This window comes from Montipora capricornis, chromosome 13, assembly GCF_036669925.1.
Source record: "Montipora capricornis isolate CH-2021 chromosome 13, ASM3666992v2, whole genome shotgun sequence".
NCBI classification, from domain to species: Eukaryota; Metazoa; Cnidaria; class Anthozoa; order Scleractinia; family Acroporidae; genus Montipora; species Montipora capricornis.
This window is the reverse complement of record NC_090895.1, coordinates 39,583,370-39,589,161: the sequence shown is the minus strand read 5'-3', so window position 1 is coordinate 39,589,161 and position 5,792 is coordinate 39,583,370. Positions and strand designations below refer to the sequence as shown.

General features: G+C 36.4%; 1 long non-coding RNA gene across 1 annotated transcript; it reads right to left on the bottom strand.

The window, feature by feature from the left end:
* Nucleotides 1-4,664: 4,664 nt before the first annotated feature.
* Nucleotides 4,665-5,550, bottom strand: LOC138028671 (uncharacterized). Its single transcript, XR_011127706.1, has 2 exons — nucleotides 5,352-5,550; nucleotides 4,665-5,248 (listed from the first exon to the last, which is right to left on the bottom strand). It is a non-coding gene; the product is annotated as an uncharacterized lncRNA (long non-coding RNA).
* Nucleotides 5,551-5,792: the final 242 nt, after the last annotated feature.

The following is a 5,792-nucleotide window of genomic DNA, read 5'->3' as shown; positions in this document are numbered from 1 at the left end:
TAGAGGATGATACTACCACATGAAATAATGGTGTGCTTGCGTTAACAAAAATTTTCAAGGAAATAAGAGGCGATTTGCGAGATGGTCCCTTTTTACTACCGAGACCAGATTGTTACCAATATCATACGATATTAGCGCGGGCTCTTTAAAACAAATGACTAACTGAAGGGGGATAATATCATATGACAGGATACCATGCGCGCGTTAGTAGAAAGGTTGCATATAAAAAAGTAGATAGTCATAAAAAGTTATTAAATGATCTGTGCGTGCTGCATACTACTGATAAGATAAAAGAAGGCATGAACAGCGTTTTTAACGTAATAATATCGTACATGTTGGTAAACACTCACGTGAATAACTACATATCGAAAGAAATGTTAATGCATGTGTTAGCAAACAATTTGAAAGTAAAGAAATAGAGGGTAATTATATGATAGCGTGTGCAACTTACAACTTACAACATCTTTGAAGTAAACGATGATAGTGCGATCACTTCACAAACAACCTTCATAAACAAGTAGATGGTTATATTATCTTAGCATATAATGGCCTGTGCGTATCAGCATATGGCTTTTAAGTAATTTAGAAAGTAGAGAGAAAATACAATACAATATTATACAATACAATACAATATATTATACAATACTGATTACGGATCACAGTCTCTTAAAAAAACAAATGACTAAATGAAGAGGGATGATATTGTGTGACATGACAAAGCACATTAAGAATCAACTTACAAATGAGTAGATGGTCACAAAAACTAATAATATAATGGGCTATATTATACGGTATGGTGCACGCTTTTTTAACAACAACAAAAATATAGAATGAAGCGTGCGCGTGGCAGAAGACAACTTGCAAGCGAATAAGAAGAGGTAATTATGTCATGATAACGTGCGCTCATTAGCAAGCAACTTACTCATAAACAACTACATGTAAGAGAAATTTATTATTGCATTTAATTGTCTGCACGCATTGGCATAGTACTTACAAGTAATTAGAGATGATGGGACACGCACGTCTGCTCACCACTCATAAGAGAATAAGTATAGAGACTAATATAATTATACCATCATACCATAAATGACCGGCGCATGTTAGCAAAGAACTTAAAATAAGAATACGTTCATAATGATACTATCCTACTATTTTATGGCCTGCAGACAATTTTGTGAGTGAGTGAGGGGGATAGCTTTAATGGATTTACCGTTAATGGTGAGCGTGGATGAAGGTACTGTACTATTATACAAAATAAGTTGAATGTTACAAGACATTTTTAGAGTGCTGCATACTACTGATAGGTTAAAAAGAGGGTATTAATAACATTTTTAAAAGTAATATCACTCATAATGGTAAACACTCACATGAATAACTAGACAACAAACAGATTATAGTGCGCACATAATTTAGCAAATAACTTGAAAGTAAATAAATAGAATAAATAGAGGGTACAGTTATATGATCGCATACACACATTTTTAATCTCCTTACAAAATTTATTTAGCAAAGGATGGTAATATCACTTCATTTGATGTTGTGTGCATGTTGCTAAACAACTTGTAATAAAGAGGGTACAGTGTAAAATCCTGCAATATAACTGTGCGTGCATTAGCAAACAACCTTCAAATTAAATGTTTATATTTTATTGCATTTAATGGCCTGTGTGCATCGGCACATGGCTTCTGAGTAATTAAGAAAGCAGACAGTTACAATATCATGGATCATGGTCTCTTGAAACAACCAAACAGACATGACTTACTGAAGGGGGAGAACATTATGTGACACAATAACGTACATTAATAATCAACTAAGTTATGTACTAATAAGTACATGGTCACAAAAACGTATAATATATAATGGTCTATATCACACGGTATGGTGCGCACTTTTATAACAACATAAAAAGATGACAGAGTAAACAATGATATTGTGTGACATAATAGCGCAGGCGCATCAGAAAACAACTTATAAGTGTATAGGTAGATATAATTATGTCATAATAGCATGCATGCATTAGCAAGCAACTTACTCATAAACAACATGGTTATAGAAATTTATTATTGTATTAAATGGACTGCATACATCGGCATAGTGCTTTCAAGTAAGTAGAGTATAATAATCATACAACATCATTTGACACACATGTCTGCTGCTTACATCTCATAATAGAATAAGTAGAGACTAGTATAATCATACTATAAATGACCTGCACATGTTAGCAAAGAACTTGACACAAGAATAAGTTGATAATAATACTATCCTATGATTTTATGGCCTGCAAACAATTTGAGTGAGTGTCAGGGGGATAGCTTTAATGGGTTTAGTGGTGAGTGTGCATGAAGAGTAATGGTATTAGAAATAATAAATGCACGAATTGATGGTGCACGCTCATTTGGTAACAAACTACCGGCTAAGCAGATGTTACAAATCTCATACAATCTGATGACATTTGGGGGTTAGCAACAAGAAGTAAATAAATAAGCAGAGGGTGATGGTATGAGGTACTGGAAGTGTTTGCCAACAACTTTCTAGTAAAATGGAGGGGGTCATGATATGTGCAATAAGAAGGGTAAAATAATATCGTGCAATATAAAGGGCTGGCTATGTTAAAAATGTTATGTTGTAGAATAATATCGTACCATTTATTTCCATGAGTTTGTACCATACAAGTAAGTAAAGGCATGAGCAAGTTAACAAACCCCTTGGCCTTGAATTGTACTAGTAATAAGACCGTAAGAGATAATGGTGGATGCAAAAAAGGTAAAGAAAGACTTTATACTAAAACTAGAAAATTAAGAGACAAAAGCTTAAAACTTTAAAATAAATAGGTTATTATAAACCATCAAGGCCAGAGTCAAAGTTCACCCTCATTGTACAGGATCAAATAAATTTAAATCTAAGACTTCATAATAAGGGCTGAATGCTTGACCATAAAAAGGGTCACGGTTATTTTTCACCATATGAATTTCATTAAGTGCTTTATTCAAATGCGTCAGTTTTTCCAGAAAAAAGAAGTCTCCGTTTTTATGTATAAACAGAAATTTTTAGAGGTAGTTTTTTGCTTGCTTGTTCCTGGAGCTATTTCGATCCTATTACGGTTCAAATATATGCCAACTTTGCTAGGACCTAGCCCGGGTGGTCTTTGATTGAGGGGTTCAGCTGGCCCGGGGTTTTCCTCCAAGGGGCAAGTGGACGTACGAGGAGGTTTTTCACCCAGCTGTTGTTCCACAACTCCTCTTTCATTTGTAAATATTGACTTGAGGGCAGAGTAAAATACACTTAGGTAATTATGGGCACATAAAACTGCATTATACATGTATCCAGATTAAAACCAAGAATAAAAAAGTAGATTTTGCGTCAAATGTCTTTCTTGTGGTTGCATTAGTGGGATATGCTTTAAAGAATAGTATTCTTTAGAGCATATCAGATTACCGGTAGTTGAAAGCTCATACATCTTAGAACGAGTGGTATCGAAAAATTCCAAAACAATTGAACTCTATTTCCAGGCTCTGAATCTAATTTTCTTTGACTTTTGCCCAAGCTAGTTCCTAGGCAATGGGAGGGGAGACAGTCCCAAGCAGAGTATGAAGACACAACCCCCGTAACACCAGTTGGGTACTGTACCTATTGGGGAGAAAGAATTCTTGGGTATAGGGACCCAGGTTGCTTATCTAGGTCCTTTGTTAGAAAGTCAGATCCAAGGACCCACATAAGTCACCTGGCTTCCCACCCTGGGGAGGAAGGGGGGGGGGGGGGTACCCTCGACAATTTTGGATAGGTGTGTGCCAAGGTTCTCAAACCCTGACCCTATTGAAGAATAGAAAATCAAGATTTGATACCCTTTTTAAGGCCCTAAACCAAAACATGGAACCCTATTTACTTACAGGAAAAAAGATAACTCATATGTAACTGATACCGGTAGGCTGTTGTATTTCTTTTCCTCAGCACAATGACTTTTTGTATCATAGTTAGTACAGTTTTAATGTACCATATATTTTTCAAGCACAAGGAAGGGTTACTTTTTTGCAAACGTTGGCTGCGTAACACTTTGAGCAGAATTAAATACTGTTGGGTAATGTGAAGTGCTGTTTTTTACCGATGTAAACCATGCGAGTGTTAGCTCTACTATTGGAATTGGGCCCACACAAGGACCGAGAAAAACTCTGACCAGAGTGGTTGGTGGTCATTTTGCATGTTGGGCTGGATTATACTGCAATTTAGTGACCCTATATAAGGAGTATCTAAGGATCACAATACCAAAAAATACCAAAAAGGATACCCTATTTAAGGACTGAGCATCTCAAAAATCCTCGGGTGGCACATACTTGTATAGTGTATATAAGAGAGTACCTCCCACCCTCCCTGGTGCTTCCCAAGAGTTTTTGCAGCTCACTGGTTGGACAGATTTGTGGAAAGGTCCCCTTAACACTTGTTGAATTGACTTGTTCTTACTTCCAACCCCTTACGCCCAATGCATTTTCTTGTGGGAAAGTTATTTACATTAACTGAGAGGGACAGGGTTGTTTGCGACACTTAATTTGGTTTCCACGTTTCAAGTTCCTATCTAAGTTCTTGAGCATTGTGCATTAAAATACTTTGCATATAATAAAATGATCATGAAAATAAAGTTTAAAATATTACAAAATAAGCTTCAACACAGCTTTTTTTATTTCAAATTTTTTTATTCCTACTGAGTGAGGCTGAAGAACAAAAAAAAAAACTATGAAACTAATGCAATGTCATTTACGTTGAAAAACTAATAAACTTTTTTTAAATGATAAATAAGCAGTGATGTGATAAGCAGTGAATATCGTTCCTGTTATCACTATCTTGTACCTGATATTTGATATATACAGTCTTTTAATTGTTCAGTCTGGCTTCATTCTTATCATCTTCTTTGAATATCACTTCTGAACTTTACATTGAGTTAGACCTTTGTGAGGAATTTCGAGCACACGCACTCAGAGCCCACATCCAGCTGTTCCACCGCTCCTCCAGTTCCATAACACACAATTTTGTCTGACCAGCCATAAGCTGCTTGTCATTTGAGGTGGGTCTTCGTTTTAGATCACAGGGTCTTCGTTTTAGATCAATGGGTCTTCGTTTTAGATCATAGGGTCTTTGGTCTTAGGTCTTCGTTTCAGAATCACCCAATGCAAATGATAAGATAGTTCGAAAGATGTTTCAGACCAAAAGTGTGGAACTCTTTACTCCAAATTATGAATTTGCGATTGAATTTGACGACCTAAGCGAAAAAACTCACGTAAAAATGACAAACGTTGAGTTAATCTTGCATTTCAAAAACATGTGGTCAATATAGCGACTCTCATTTTACGGTTACAGCTTACCTCGATTTTCTCATGTCATTTTCTATCTGCTGATCTAAATCCGTTCTTAAACCACTTTTCGTTCCTTTGCCAATTATTTTCTCCCTAAAAATCATTTGTAGGAGTCCTTCAATCCTTCTTTTCTACGGGTGACGTGCGGCTGGGGATGGGTAAAGTAAAAGGTAACGTATGACGGGTGACATGACAGGGGATCTCTGTTCCTGGGGTAGTTCGCTGAAGTGCACTAGAGGTGCCAATAGACCCGCAGCGCGTGCATAAATAAATAGGTCTGTTGGAAGCGTGCTTGAGTTTCCACAAAATGAGCCCTGAAACCGGCAAGAGTTTTTGACGTTGATGAATCATTAAGCAGCTGTTATTTCCAAAACGATTACCTGGTGATAAATGACGTCGTCTAGGAGAGTAAATTTTGGACTTTGCAGAAACAATGGCCAATCTCAAGAG